Genomic DNA, 15,879 nt, shown 5'->3' on the forward strand with positions numbered 1-15,879 from the left:
CCCCCAGAGCTCATGTCTCTAGGTGCATATGTAGCAGAAGATGGCCTAGTTGGCCATCGTTGGAAAAAGAGGCCCCTTGGTCTTGCAAACTTTATATGCCCCAGTACAGGGGAACACCAGGGCCAAGAAGGGGGAGTGGGTAGGTAGGGAAGGAGGGGGGAGGGTATAGGGGACTTTGGGGATAGCATTTGAAATGTAAATGAAGTAAATGCCTAATAAAAATTGGGAAAAAAAGAGAATTGCTTGTATAGTTCCCTTTTTCTAAAGAGGCTGTTTTCCAAGGTGTGGTTTTTATACTGTTGTCAAAGATTAAATGGCTGTACAATAGAATAAAAACCACACCTTGGAAAACAACCACTTGTCTATGTGCCTGGCTTTGCACTATTTTGTTACTATAGTCCTGAAGTGTAGTTTCAGATACGCATAAGGTTTCAGCACTGCCTTCTCCTGTAAGGATAGCTTTAGCTATTTGATGTCTATATTTGATGATGTATATGATTCATACATGTGAATTTTAGTGGGTTTTTTTTATCCTACTTCTATGAAAAATGCCATTTTAATTTTGATGAAAATTGTGTGAAATCTTAAGGTTGTTTTAGTAACATGCTCACTTTAACAATATTAATTCTGTCAATCCATCAACACTGGAGATCTTTCTAACGTCTTCTTATTTCGTTCTCCAGTGTTTATAAGTAATAATTGGGTATCGTTCACCTCCTTGATTAGTATACCTTTAGGTGATTTTGTTTGGTTGATTTTGGTTTAGTTTAATTTTGTTTTAAGCTAGTATGAATGTTTTTTTTTTCCTGATTTCTTTTTCAACAAATTATTGGTATAAAGAAAAATTACTGGTATTTGTATTGATCTTCTATCTTACTACTTTGCTGAAAGTGATTATCAAATCCAAGACTTTTCTAGCGGAGTCTTTAGGGTCTTTTAAAAATAAAATAAGTCGTTGGCTAATAGGGACAATTTTAATTCTTTCTTTCATCTATATACAATTTTATTTCTTTCTCTTGCCTTATTGCCTACCTAAGACTTTAAGTACTCTATTGAAAACAAAACAGAATGAGTGGGCACTGTCTTCCAGGTGTTAGTGAATATGTTCTCACTTGTCTCCGTTTTGTATAATGTTAACTGTAGATTTGCTATACATGTTCTTAGTCTTCTTTCTTTCTTTCTTTCTTTCTTTCTTTCTTTCTTTTCTTTTTTTTTTTTTTTTTTTTTTTTTTTTTTTTTTTTTTTTTTGTTTTTTTTTTTTTTTTTTTTTTTGATTTTTCGAGACAGGGTTTCTCTGTGTAGCCCTGGCTGTCCTGGAACTCACTNTGTAGCCCAAGCTGGCCTCGAACTCAGAAATCCGCCTGCCTCTGCCTCCGAGTGCTGGGATTAAAGCATGTTCCTTTTTAATTCCTAAAAGGGGTTTATTATAAAATGATGATGATCATGTCTGTAGCCTTGTTTGAATTAATTGAGCAGAACATGTGTTCTTTATCTTGGTTGCTGCATTTTATAATTAGATTCATTGATTTATGTGTATATTGGCTTAGTTGTTTTGTGAGGTTTTTTTTAGCTGTTGATAAATTTAGTTCGTAGGAATTTTATTGAGAACTTTTATTAAAAAGATGTAAGTGGGGAAATTAATTGGTTGTTTTCTTTTTGTCATGCATGTCCTTACCCAGTCAGCATCAGTGCAATGTTGATTTCAAAGAATAACTTCATGCTATTATTACTCCTTCTAGACTATGGAACATTTTTTGGAGATCTGGTATTAGCTCATTTTGAAAGGTCTGGAAGCATGAGGCTGGAACGTAACTGTTCTGGTCCTTACCTTTTCTTTGTTTGGAGACTATTTTGTTCAGTGTGGGTTTGTTTGTGCTGTCTATTTCATCTTTATTTAAGCTTGATAGACTGTATGTGTCTGAAAGGGTGCCATTATGTCCAAGTTTTTGGTTTTTTTTGGGGGGGAGGGGGGGATATAAGCTATAAAATATTGTCTAACAATCTTTTGGATTTCATTGCATTTGCTGTACTTGCTACTTTTTCAAATCGACTTTTACTCATTTGGGTCTTCCCGCATTTGCTTTAATCCGTGTTGCTAAAGGACTGATGAAACTGCTATGTTTTAAGACCCAATTCTTTCTTTCGTTAATTCCTAAATTTTTCCACAAACAACTGTTCCACAAACTTGCCTCACAGGCTAATTTGATGGACACATTCTTCTCAATTGAAGTTCCATTTTCCCAGATGACTCTGGCTTGTGTCAAGTTGAAAAATAAAATAAAATCCTAACCAGCACAATTGCACTATTCAATATTCAAATATTTGCATATTTTCTGTAGTTTCTCTTCCTGTTGATTTCTAGTTTTCCTGTAGCACATTCTGCTTAAATATAAGAATTTACATTGATACATTTGTTTGTTACAATTTTCTTTATATAAAATATGATCTATTTTAGAGAAAATTGCATGTTAGTATTTAACTCTGAAATCTCTTTACTGCCCCTTAGTTTGGATGAGCTCTCTATTGGTGAATATTAAATTCTCTCACTATAACTGTAGCAGCCCCTATCTTTTTTATATGCTCAAGTATGTATTTGTTTTTGATGATTTGTTTCTCTCATCTACACTGATGATAAGTTTCCTTCATATCCCTGAGTTTCTCATCCATTTCTCTACTGTGATGGTTAATGCTGTCAACTTGACAAAAACAACAAGCAAGCAAAAAAACAAACAAACACCTCCTGGGAGATAAGCTTCTGATTTTCATGATTATATTAATTCATGTGTGAAGATCTTTCTTAATTGTGGGTGACACCATTCTCCAGGTCGGGATCCTGGGCTGAACATAAAAGAGAGAAGGCCAACTGAGCACATTCTTATGGTGCTCTCTGGTGTGGATCCCATGTGATCTGCTGCTTCAAAATCCTGGTGCCTTCACTGCTCCATCATAATGAACTGTTCCTTGAATAAAGAGCAAAATGAACCTTTCTCCCTTACGTTGCTTTTGTCAGAGTGCTTCAAACAGCTAGAGAAAAGTGGGGAACTGCTTCCCATCTGTGTTGCTGAGTTTCTTCCGTGTTCTGGATGCTTTGTCTTCCTTCCCCTACCATCACTACAAATAAAAACTTGCACTCTTTACCTGCCATTTGGCCCATTTCAGTGCCTTGGTATCGGGCAACTGAAGAACGATGGAGTCGTGTTCCCTTGCTGTTTCATATTCCTTGTCTTTCTTTGTTGGGACTTACACATCCATTGTTTGGATAATTGTTCCCATTTTATTTGAGATTCTTCTCGGTGAGCAATATACTCTTGAAAGCTCAAGCCTTGGAATCATGTAGAGAAAACCGAGCTGCAAGAATAACATAAATAATCCTAAATCAAACACTATGTAGAAACACAGAATTTTATTAAAGCCTACTTTTAACTTCCAGTAGCTATTGAATAGTAAAATAATGTAATATGTGCTCTAAAGTTCAAAATTATCTAGGGTAAATGCAAAAAAAAATGCATTAAATAAGTGAAGGCAGGTATTGAGGAAGGGGGAATATATACAAGAAACAAGGGTAAATAAGAGACAAGCAAAACAGCAAGATGGCTCAGTGAATACTGAGAGTCAACATGTTAAAGAAGAGAACTGACTCCCGCACTCCCACAATGTGTCCTATGACCTCTACACACACACCTCTCCACCTCTCTCTCTCTCTCTCTCACTCTCACTCTCTCTCTCTCTCTCTGCCATATATATACATATATATATATATATATATATATATATATATATATATATATATGCCTTAGAAAAGAAGTGTAAAAAAAAGAGTAGAGAAGAAAGTTATAAAGTGGAAGCATAAAGAGCCAAATTTTTTTTTAAAAAAAAAAAAAGATTATCCAACAATTAGAAATGTATAAAGAAAATTAGAGAATAAAACAACAACACAAATGTTCTTTGTAAATACAAAATAAAGTCAAACTAATGCTCAAAACAAGTAAAAGCTGAAAATATAATGGGGAAAAGCCAGCAAAACTATGGAAGATGAGGTGTTATAGCAACTTCTCACAGCGTCCTCAGAAACTGGGATCTGCAAAGGATTAATGAGGAAGGGGTGCCATTGAGCACAGAAACTCTTGTCTTCCTGAGGTTAGGGAGTATATATCAACACAGGTGTCCAGGTTGTCTTACCTTCCATAGCTTCTATCCTTTGCATACCTCCAGCCTGTGCTGGCCACATATGGCTTTTCAGTCTGTGAGCCAGACTCCTATGGGCTCAAGACTGTTGGAATCTCCAGTTATTCTCTAGTAATGTCAACTCTTAGCCCCAAAAGCAGTGCTATTTCCTTACAGTTCCCTGTCAGCATAAAGGCTCCTTCAGTCAGAACTTCTTGATTTGTTAACACCTGGCCTGCACAACCACCTCTTGCAACTTTCTCCCACCCAAGGCCTGGGAATGCTTTATTTCAAACTTCCAGATGTGAGATTATTCCTTATTATCGGATTCCTGGGGCATCTGGGTTTCAACAATCGATACTTTCTCAAAGTGGCACCAAGCCATTTCCCTGAGCAACGGGGAGTGATAAAATGGACCTCCTCTCTGCTGCTGACCTGTTGCTCTGGAAGAGATCTTGTCTCACTGAAATCGCAGTTGGATTTGCAGCTTGCAAGAACTGCATGGTCAGTACTGCTGGCCTCTTCCCACAGGGCCTCCTGCTTGCTTGCATTTTGCATAAGGTCTCTGGTTCCCAGGTGCTGCTTGGACACCATTCCTGGAGCCTGGGACTGCTGACTTGCTTTGTCTGGGCCACCCTTCCATTTCTATACAGTCTGAGCTGTCCTGGATCTCTCTGAGATTTTCCTCTGCTCCTCTGCATTACTCTCTTTGGGCTAGCCAGCCCATTCTTCACAATCATGACTCTTCTCCTTCACACATACTATAACCCACCATTATGATAGCTCCTAGAAAGACCTTGGTTTTTTGAGATGGCTCACTGTGTAGGCTAGGCTGGCCTCACACTTGCAATCATTTCTGTTTCAGTCTTCTGAATGGAATTACAAGTGTGTGCCACCTAGTTTAGGTGATTCTGGATACCTCTTGTAAATGTACAAGGTTTTATTGCATTGTCTGAAAATAAATTTTGAATGAAAGATGAAACTCTCTTTGTCATAGGCAGAAACGGTGTTGCACATAACAATAAACGCAGCTTCTAGTCTTCTTGGGGAAACAAGACAAGACCACCAGAAAGAAAGACAACAGTGCAAACCAATCCCTGATAAGCGCCTGTGATAAATGATGTAGGCAGCACATACTGTTATTCTAAGTACAATTATCGATCTGGGAAGTGAGTCCTGTTGCTGATAAGAATGCAATGATAAATGGTACACTCAGTCACAACTTTTCAGAGAACAAAGTGGGACTCAGAGAGAATTCGACCAGACTGGAAAGTCAGTGTTAGGAAAACAACTGGAGCTCGAAAAATGGTCAATAGTTGTTTTATTTCTGATTCTGTTTAATTTTTAATAACATGCAATAAAAGGATGATTTTTACATCTAAATGTAACTATTTTAACTTAAATGTAGATCTGTATAGCCACCACTACAGTCAGGATACAACAGTCTCATTGCTTAAAATCACCCTCTCATGCTATCCCTTTGCATTCCCTCCTTCCCAATCGCTAACCTCTCACTCTCTTGTCACTATTGGCAGTCTTTCCAAGACTAGCATATAAATGGAATCACACAGTGTGGTCAGTTCCTGGGAACTGGTCTCTTTCACTCGATCTTTCCCCTTGATTGCTCTGGCTGCTGCAGCTACCGCAGTAGCAGTTCTTCATGCTGCTGAGAAGAACCTCGCAGTGAATATACCATGACTTACCTGCTCACCCATGGACACCCATGAGAGTAATTCGCAGGTGTGGACATTTGAATAGAGTCACTAGAAATGTTTGGTTCCAGGTCAGAGTAAATATCCAGAAGTGGGAATATTAAGTCATGTCATGGGGTTGCTACAGAGCCTTATTGTTTTAAAAAACTGACAGAGCTACACCATTTTAGATTCCAAGCAACAATGCGTGGGAACTCCATTTCTTCTGCAAAGTAAATACTTGATATTGTCAATCTTTTATTTTATACATTTTGACAGTTTTATAGCAATGGAATTTCATGTTTTCTTATTTGCATTTCCCTAATGTCTAATGATTTTAAACACTTTGTATGTGTTTTCTTCCCAATTTTACATCTTCTTTAGGGAACAATTTATCTTTTTAATTTTTTTCTTGTGATATTTGTTGTTTATTTTCTTATTATAATACTAATGTGTTAAGGGGAATTCTTTAAATATTTTAACAAGAAGAATTACCATATAAGCTCTGTTATCATCCATTGAGGTAATAGAACTATAATGAATAATTTGTTATATATTCCCCAACTTTTAGATCGTGTATTTGGATAGGTATATAGTGTTTTCTTAATGCAAAGTTGGATTCATATTGAAAAAATGGTTTTGATGAGTTAGAGTTTTATGCCCATCAAATTTTTTATTTCCTTGAAATACAGCACCATGAGTAAATTTTCAAGATCAATGAAGAGCAAGAAGGTTAAAAATAAAATACGTCAAGTGTCAAGAGATAACTTACTTCCCAAACAGGAAATTCCATTTTCCCTGGCAATGGAGTAGTGAGCCTGCATATTATTCAAATAACAGTAGATCATGCTAGAGTGATAAATAAAGCTTGGTATTGCGACAACTCATATGCCAGCCTCAGATAAGTGCGATTGCTTTCTTTTTCAGCTCAAGCTTGCTATTTTGTCTTGATTTTTCCAGAAGATGGAAGGGGGGGTGATACCTGTAACTGCTTTTATCATAAGCTGCACATCACTTCCTCCATTTTCCCTTGGAGAAAATAAAACGTGCTTTCACATAGATGTAAAGAAGCAACGATCTGGAGACCCTGACTTGTTCCGACCTGATGGGTGCCAAGGAATAGGCCCTGTCTGGCCCTCATAATTGCAGGGATGTTCCAGAGAAAAAGTTCAGCCTGGTAAGGAAATGTGCCTTTATTAGGCAGCAGTTGTGTGACCACCAAAAAAATAATGCATATAAATGAAAAAAGTGTAAACTATTAAAAATTCTAATTATAGTACTTGGGAGGCAGAGGCTGGCAGATCTCTGTGAGTTAGAGGCTAGCCTGGGGTATATCGTGAGTTCTGGGCAAACCAGAGCTACATAGTGAAAAATGCTATCTCAAAAAAAAAAAAAAAATCTAATTGAACAATTAGATTTTCAAGTCAACATTTCTTAGGATAGAAGAAACACTGTGTTTTCATCTGTTTTGGCATTACTAGTCTTTGCAAATTATTTCAATTTACAGTTTCATTACACGTAATAGATTTCCATATCCACATAGCAGTTAGAACCAGTAACCTTCCTCCTCAGTGCATAATCACATGTAACCACATGACTTAGTCCAGCCCACATGAGGAATGTGCCATTCTTCTGATGTCTTATTTCCTTCAGCCATAATAGTGATAATGAATCATCCAGTTATTAGTACGCTTTGATTTTAAAATTAACCTCATTGACATAAGTTAAGTAATTATAACAGGCTTTTCTGACACTTAAGGCAGCAAACAGAATCGTCCTGGTTATCAATCTAAAGCAATTGTTTTGAACAGTCAATTCTTCTATCAAGCCCCATTTGTAGTCCTTAAATCCCACATCTTTTAAATTGTTATTCATGTAACTAACTTCTTATTTACCCCTTGTGTCAACTAAAATAAATCTGATATCATTATTCCTCAAACAGCTGCTACTTTGTAAGTATTTGCCAGGATTCATCAGCAAGCTAGACTTACTTGAGGTACCAATCTTGACCCTCAAAATAAGGATTGCTCCCTAAAAGAAAAAAAAAGTGGATGCAATGGCAAGTAACACTCTATAAACCCTAAAATCAGTTTGAAATGTTTGTAGAGAGAACTATAAAGAATAAAATAAATTAAAAAAAAAAAAAACAAAAAAAAACTCACAACACCCAAGTGGGTTCCCATAGCTTTGGGTGTTGGCTTAGTGTTTATAGATGACAATAGTGGTTTTGGGGTCCCGGGTCAATGCTCAGTGATAAACTGTTTCCCTCTATGCCATGTAGAGACCATATGTCCTACTCAGGAGTGTTCTGGCATATTTAAACTGTGAAGTAATGTGATTAACAGAAATGCATAACAGATACAGCTGGAGAGGGAGCAGAGGCAGCACCAGTACAACTGAGTGGAGTGAATTTAAACAATAGCTAACATCTGATATGCGCTGAAGCACATGCCAGGGATTGAGCTGTTATTTAACATGAACTGACTGCCTTAGATAGGGTTTCTTTGCTGTGAAGAGACACTGGGACCACAGCAACCTCTTATAAATCAACACATTTCATTGGGGCTGACTTACAGTTTCAGAAGTTTAGTTCATTAGCATCACATTGGGAAGCATGGCGGCATGCAGGCAGACATGATGCTGGAGAAGGAGATAAAAGCTCTACGTCTTGATCTGCTGGCAGAAGAAGGAGATTGTGTGCCACACTGGACATAGCTTGGTCACAGGAGATCTCAAAGACCGCCCCATGGTGACACACTTCCTCAAACAAAGCCACACCTACTCCAACAAGGCCTTGCTTCCAAATAGTTCCACTCCCTGTGGGCTAAGCATTCAAATGCATGAGTCTATGGAGCCATTTCTATTCAAACCAACACACTGCCTCTTTTCCTTAAGACGATACTGAAAGATAGTATATTATCAGCCATTTTTTACATGAGAAAAGTGATGCAAAATATATTTTTTTGTTTCAGAGTTAGTAGAGCCACTGCCGCTGAAAGCCAGTATCTGAACCTAGCCTGGCATGGCACACTGAGCGACATCCTCACTGCTCACTTGTTAACTTGCCTCTGATTTCACACCTGATCTTTGTTTGCTCTATCACAAAGCATCGTGAGCAGCCTCCATCATCCCTGTCCATCTTAGTTTCCCATTCCAATTTCTAAGAGAAACTGTCTTGATCCAAATTATCCTTTTGCTGATGCTCTAAATCTGTGTTTCTCAATCAGCCTAATGTTATGACGCTATAATACAATTCCTCAGGTTGGGGTGAGTGCCAACCATAAAATGATTTTCTTTGCTACTTCATAGCTATAATTTTGCTATTGCTATGAATTTTAATATAAATATCTGTGTTTCCCAGTAGTCTTAGATGAAAGGATCATGCGACTATCTCCCAAAGGGTTGCGAGGCATGGGTTGAGAACCACTGAAGTTATAAGTGTGCAGCTGTCTCTGGTTGGCAGCCTCTGAATTCTTTGTCCAGCCTGAATCATTTGTCTCTCTCTATGTTGTTACTTCTGTTGTATGTGACTGTGGTGGGCACTGGAAGGGAACTGACTGGCAAACATGGCACTTACTGAGACGAATGCCTGCTTTTTATATGGAGCCACATGGTCATGCCTGATCACTATAAAACGATGAATTATTCAAATAACTCCAAGGTATTTACACTTATTTGTAGCCACTAATGTCCCTTCCTTGCTTCACACACCCACCTTCAGCTCATCTTTCAGAACTCCATGCAGACTTAAGAGCCCTGAGATAGTGAGTATCATGCACATTTCAAAGCACCGAGACTGTGAATTCCAACAACATTTTACAACACTGTGACCAGTGCAGGGATGAAGTCAGTTCCATAGAGTTAAAGATAAAGATGCAATTGATAGTGTGTAATGTACAAAGAGGGTTGTTGCCTTATGTGATTCTCACAGATGCTCCAATGAGGGTTCAGACTTTGAAAGATCCTGTAAGTGGAGCTGGGATTTGAATCAAGGCATCCTGCATCCACAGCTTGTGCTCACAATCACTCCTCCACATAGCAAAACAACTCTACTGTCCCAGTAAGGAACTCAGACCCTTTGGCACCACAGAGAGCAAGGATACTCTTTAGGGCTACTCATCCAGCCACAGCTGGGGATAAAGTTGAGCTCCTCAGTCCTTTGAGTTTACATTTTCTAAGGTTTCCATTGCTGTGGGGAAACATCATAGCCAAAAGCAAGTTTGGAAGGAAATGGTTTATCCAGCTTACACTTTTATTTACATCATAGACCATCACTGAAGGGAGTCAGAACAATTAATCAAATAGGGCAGGAATCTAGAGGCAGGAGCTGATAAAGAGGCCATGGAGGGGTGCTGCCTGCTGGCTTGTTCCTCATGGCTTGTTCAGCCTGCTTTCTTAAAGAACTGAGGACCACCAGCCCAGGGGTGACAGCAAGTGTTATGGGCTGAGTCCTCCCCCACCAATCACTAATTAAGAAAATGTCCTTGTCTTATCTACAGTATGAACTTATGGGGGCATTTTCCCAATTTTCTTCCTTTTATATGACTCTAGATTATATCAAATTGATATAAAATCCTGCCAGGACAATCTCTGAGGATAACATCAATGAGACTCCTGCCAATAGCTTCAGAAACCAACTATTCCAACTTCATGGAGTACTTCTATACCAAAGGAACAACAGAACAAAATGAGGCTGTTCATTATCTACAGTGAAAGATTGCTCTCTGATTAGTTCTAGCTCCCAAGCCAAGGTTGGCAAAACTCCATACATAAAGGGTTGTGAAAACATTTTATTTGCTTAATTTCATAAATTCTTTATATCCATTCTGAATTACAAAATAAATACTTTTGGAACAGGACCTTTACAGTAATCATATTGGATTTATTTTAATGTGCCCTTTGTAGAGCATTTAGATGTAGAAAATATTAAAAGTATAAAATAAAAGGACCTGTGTACTGCAGGGTGCTCCCCTCTGGACCACCTACTAGGCACAGACCACAACCAAACACCAGTTTCCAAACACAAACAGATCCTTTATTAAGCAAGGCAAAGAGACAAAGTGACTGAGTCTGAATCAGGCAGAAATAGCAGCAAATAGCTTTGCAAGTGTTAATTTTAAGAGGGGGGGGGAAGGGAGAGGTCTGTGTGAGGATGCGCAAGGATGTGTTGGTGAGTTCTACTTGAGTATTTTGATTGCTGTACCTTGATTTATTATTTTTTTGATAGTTGGACTTCAGTGATCAGTCTCAGGAATGAGTCAGGTATATGAAAGTGGCCAAATAAGGAAATAGACCTGTGTGGCCAGCTTTAGAAATGTAATCTCGGGGTTTTACAAAGGATAGGGAAGGGAAGCCCTTCATAAAATAATGAGATCACTTAAAAATACCCAATTATGATTGATGCAATATAGACAGATGATTTGATTATTCTCCTTTCAAATTGGTTCCTTATTGAGACAAAGATGCACCTTCTAAGCATTCATATAGCTCCCCTAAAAGTCCTACAGAAATTGGATCTGGTTGTTCAAAGACACTCCAGCCTCTTACATGAAGAGAGATCTCTGCACCATATTGACCTCAACTCCTGCTTGCATGAGCTTTATATCCACTATTAGAATATACTACAAAATGTGTTCCATTTTATCATTCAAGAAGCATCAGATAATAGAGATTTTTAACCCAAAATCCAAGTGTGGTAATACTATCAAGTTTTAGGGAAAAAAAAAAGTTTTAGGCTCAAATCACATTTTGAAATAAATGTTTTCAGTATGAAGTTTTCTTATGGAAAAAATATGTAACAATGGTTACTGTTTTAACCATTCTAAGTGCACCATTCAGTAGCATTACATGTATCTATATTGTCATGAAACCAGCATGACCCTTATACATTTTCATAATCACAGGCTGAAACTCTCTGTACTATAAAATAGTAAGTCCTTATTGTTCACTCTCTAGTTTTTAGTTACCACTCTGCTTCCCAGGGCTGTGAATTTGACTTTCTTCGACAGGCAGTATCATAGACTATTAGGTCTTCTATGACTGGCTTTTACTTACCATAAAGTTCCCAAGTCTCATCCACATTGTAGTAGCTATCAGAATGCCTTTTCAAGACTGAATATTACCCCATTACACGCACCACATCTTACTCAACTCTTCTTCAGTCTACAGGCACTTTGGTTGTTTCTACGTTTCAACTATCATGGGGAATGCTGCTTTGAGCTTTGACATAAAGGACTTGTTAGAGTCTTTCCTTCAGACAGAGAAGAAGGTTCTTGGTCTTACAGTAGTGCTGTTAGCCTCTTGATAGATCCCTGGATGTTTTTTATACAGTGACTGCACTTTTGCATTCCTAGCCAATGCTTGATTTCTCCACATCTAGGATAAAGTTCTCATTTTTGTTTTCTGTTACTGCTGGTTTTCTTTTGAGGTCTGTGGGTTGTTTTGTTTTGTTTTGTTTTGTTTATGATGAAGACCTGTTCATTTGAAGGATATTCTTATAATCACTGTCCCAATGCATTTTATGAAGCATCTTATTTTAAGAAATCCTTTTAAAATACTTTCAGACATTCATAGTGGTTGCTAATACCCAAGGAATAGACCATTTAAATCTAATGAAACTAAAAACTAATATAATGCAAACTCAGTGTAGTCTGTTTCGTACCCACCACTACATGCAGATACTATAGGTGAATTAGCTCGTTGCTTTCCTATGGCAGGAGCTTCTGGAAAAGTTATAATTACTATTCTATATCCATCCCCCAATCGTTACCAATTAATCTATCCCTCCTTAGGCCTTTCTTTGCCTGACTGCTAGCATTTATTCAAGTGCACTCAAGTGTTAAACCTTTAGCAATCTGATTTTAATAAAGGGTGGGTTGGCACAGTGCAAAATTCTGCAAAAATAAAATATTCAGCATTTTCAGGAGTGGCCCTGTCATCCTCTCTGGCACCATCCACTTCACAGGCTAAGTGTGAGCCACATGCTCTAATGGAGTTTTTGCAGATAACTGAAATGAGTTGGTCTTCATGTGACTGCAAATAACTGCTGTGAAGTGTTGAAGATGCTGAAGTCCCGATGTAGACAACAGGTGGCAGTACTTTAAGCCAAGCAGGTCCACTACATCTCATACAAAGCATATGAGGACATTTTATGTTTTCTTTGAATAATTGCCAATGTATCTAGTGTTTTCATCTTGTATATCATGATCCCATGTCCATAATTGTAAATAAATTTTTATTTATTGTGTGAGTGCAGGTTCATGCATGTAACTAGCATGCATGTGGAGATCAGAGGACAACTTGCAGGCGTCAATTCTCACCTTCCATCGAGCTGAGGCAGAGCCTATCACCAATTGTCATGTTTGCCATTGCACAGAGTCCTTCAGCGTAGCTGACTCCTGAGCTTGTGACTGACTCTCCTGTCACCATCTCCTTGAGGAAGTCTTGGAGTTACAAATACCTGCCAGTGCATCTGACTTTTAATCTGGGTCCCAAGATCGAACACACTTTGTCAGACCTCCTCAGAAAGCACCTTCACCCACCAAATGACCCTACCCCACCTTCTTTTTTTTTTTTTTTTTTTACTTTTGAACCTTATTATTATTATTATTATTATTATTATTATTATTATTTTCTTTATTTACATTTCAAATGCTATCCCGAAAGTTCCCTATACCCCCCCCCCGCCCCTGCTCCCCTACCCACCCACTCCCACTACTTGGCCCAGGACTTCCCTTGTGCTGGGTCATATAAAGTTTGCAAGACCAAGGGGCCTCTATTCCCAATGATGGCCGATTAGGCCATCTTCTGCTACATATGCAGCTAGAGACACGAGCTCAGGAGGTACTAGTTAGTTCATATTGGTGTTCCACCTACAGGGTTGCAGCCCCCTTCAGGTCCTTGGGTACTTTCTCTAGCTCCTCCATTGGGGACCCTGTGTTCCATCCAATAGCTGGCTGTGAGTATCCACTTCTGTGTTTGCCAGGCACTGGCATAGCCTCACAAGAGGCTGCAATATCAGGGTCCCTTCAGCAGAATCTTGCTGGCATGAGCATTAGTATCTAGGTTTGGTGGCTGATGATGGGATAGATTCCCGGATGGGGTAGTCTCTGGATAGTCCATCCTTTCATCTTAGCTCTAAATTTTGTCTCTGTACCTATATCCTTTCATGAGTATTTTGTTCCTTATTCTAAGGAGGAATGAAGTATCCACACAATGGTCCTCCTTCTTGGTTTTCTTCTGTTTTGCATAATGTATCTTTGGTATTCTAAGTTTCTGGGCTAATATCCGCTTATCAGTGAGTGCATATCTAGTGACTTCTTTTGTGATTGGGTTATCTCACTAAGGATGATATCCTCCAGATATATCCATTTGGCCAAGAATTTCATAAATTCATTGTTTTTAATAGCTCAGTAGTACTCCATTGTGTAAATGTACCACAGTTTCTGTATCCATTCCTCTATTGAGGGACATCTGGGTTCTTTCCAGCTTCTGGCTATTATAAATAAAGCTGCTATGAACATAGTGGAGCATGTGTCCTTATTACCAGTTGGAAGATCTTCTGCCTACACCACCTTCTTGTTTGTATGGTTCAGTTTTATTCTCCCTCTCTCTCTCTCTCTCTCTCTCTCTCTCATCTCCAAAGTAGTGACCTGTCACCTACTATGTACAATGGTTGCCATAGTTTTCACATTCAGTGATAAGTTTCATATGTACTCTAATTTTACTCTCTGTGATTACATCTTAGTTCTGATTTTGTATTTGTTTTTAGAACTATTTATCTTATCTTACGTGCATGAATGTTTTTGCTGTATGATATACACAGGTCTGGTGCCCACAGAGATCAGAAGAAAGATTCCTATCCCCTGGCACTGAAGTTATGGATGATTATAAACTACCATGTGGGTGCTGGGAATTGAACCTGGGTTCTCTGAAAGAACTACAAGTGCTCTTCACCCCTGAGGCATCTCTCCAGCCTCTGATTACATTTTAAAGCCAAATTTGTTGAATTCCTTGTAACCCAATTTTTTTTTCAAATTGTAACTAGCAAAGCTACCAATTAAAGGCCTGTAGCATAGAATAGGCCAAGGGAAAGGTTGTTAACCATTCTGTCGCAGGTGTCCTCCTTGTAGAATGGGGTTTCCTTAGCCATCACATTCCCTGTTGTCTCAATCCTTGGTTAACCTGCAACTGCTTGGGTCTGATTACACATCAAGGACTTGATCAGACCCTTCCTCTGTATAAACAAACAAATACAGTCAGATAAGTAAGTCAAACTTGAACAAATTCTGGTGTTAATATTTTATTTCTATTTAAAATCAGTAATGAGTTTGGATGATCTGATGGTTTGAATAGGAATGGCTCCCATTGGCTCATGTAGTTGAATGCTTAGTCACCAGGGAGTGGAGCTGTTTGGTAGGATTGGAAGGATTGGGAGGTGTGGCCTTGTTGGAGGAAATGTACTCAGCAAGACCCGGTGTCACTCTCCTCCTCTCTCACTATGGATCAGGATGTAGCTCTCAGCTACTGTTCCACAGGCTGCCTGCTCACTGCCATGCTTGCCATGAGCCATGAGGATAATGCATTAAGTAAGCCCCTGCTAAATACTTTCCTTTATGAGTTTCCTGGTCATGGTGTTTCTTCACAGCAATAGAACAGTGACTAAGACATAAGACAAGTGTATATTTGCAGATAAATATTTTGCATGAGTATTTATAACAGAGAGAAAAGGTAAAAAAAAATCCCAATAAATTTGAAGCATTTCTAAAATAATTTTCAACAAATATATAAAATTTTTCTAAGAGTTGAGTCTATTTTTATTTATTTTCTTTAGTGAAAACTAAATGCAAAGAGCCTAGAATGGTAGCACATACCAATAATCTAGACTATCGGGGAAAGGAGACAGGAGATTGTGACTTTGACTTAGATGTAAGCCTGTGATAAATAGGAGGCAACAAACTACTACAAGGAAGAAAGAGGGGGGAGAGAGAGAGAGAGAGAGAGAGAGAGAGAGAGAGAGAGAGAG

At 38.4% G+C, this 15,879-nt stretch overlaps 1 long non-coding RNA gene across 1 annotated transcript in view; it reads right to left on the bottom strand.

The window, feature by feature from the left end:
* Positions 1 to 1,377: 1,377 nt before the first annotated feature.
* Positions 1,378 to 15,879, bottom strand: part of LOC115065511 — a 63,627-nt gene continuing 49,125 nt past the window's right edge. The window contains exon 3 of the long non-coding RNA XR_003845291.1: positions 1,378 to 3,348. This is a non-coding gene — a long non-coding RNA (uncharacterized LOC115065511). The remainder of the gene's footprint in view (positions 3,349 to 15,879) is intronic.

Source organism: Mus pahari, chromosome 15, assembly GCF_900095145.1.
Source record: "Mus pahari chromosome 15, PAHARI_EIJ_v1.1, whole genome shotgun sequence".
Lineage (NCBI taxonomy): Eukaryota > Metazoa > Chordata > Mammalia > Rodentia > Muridae > Mus > Mus pahari.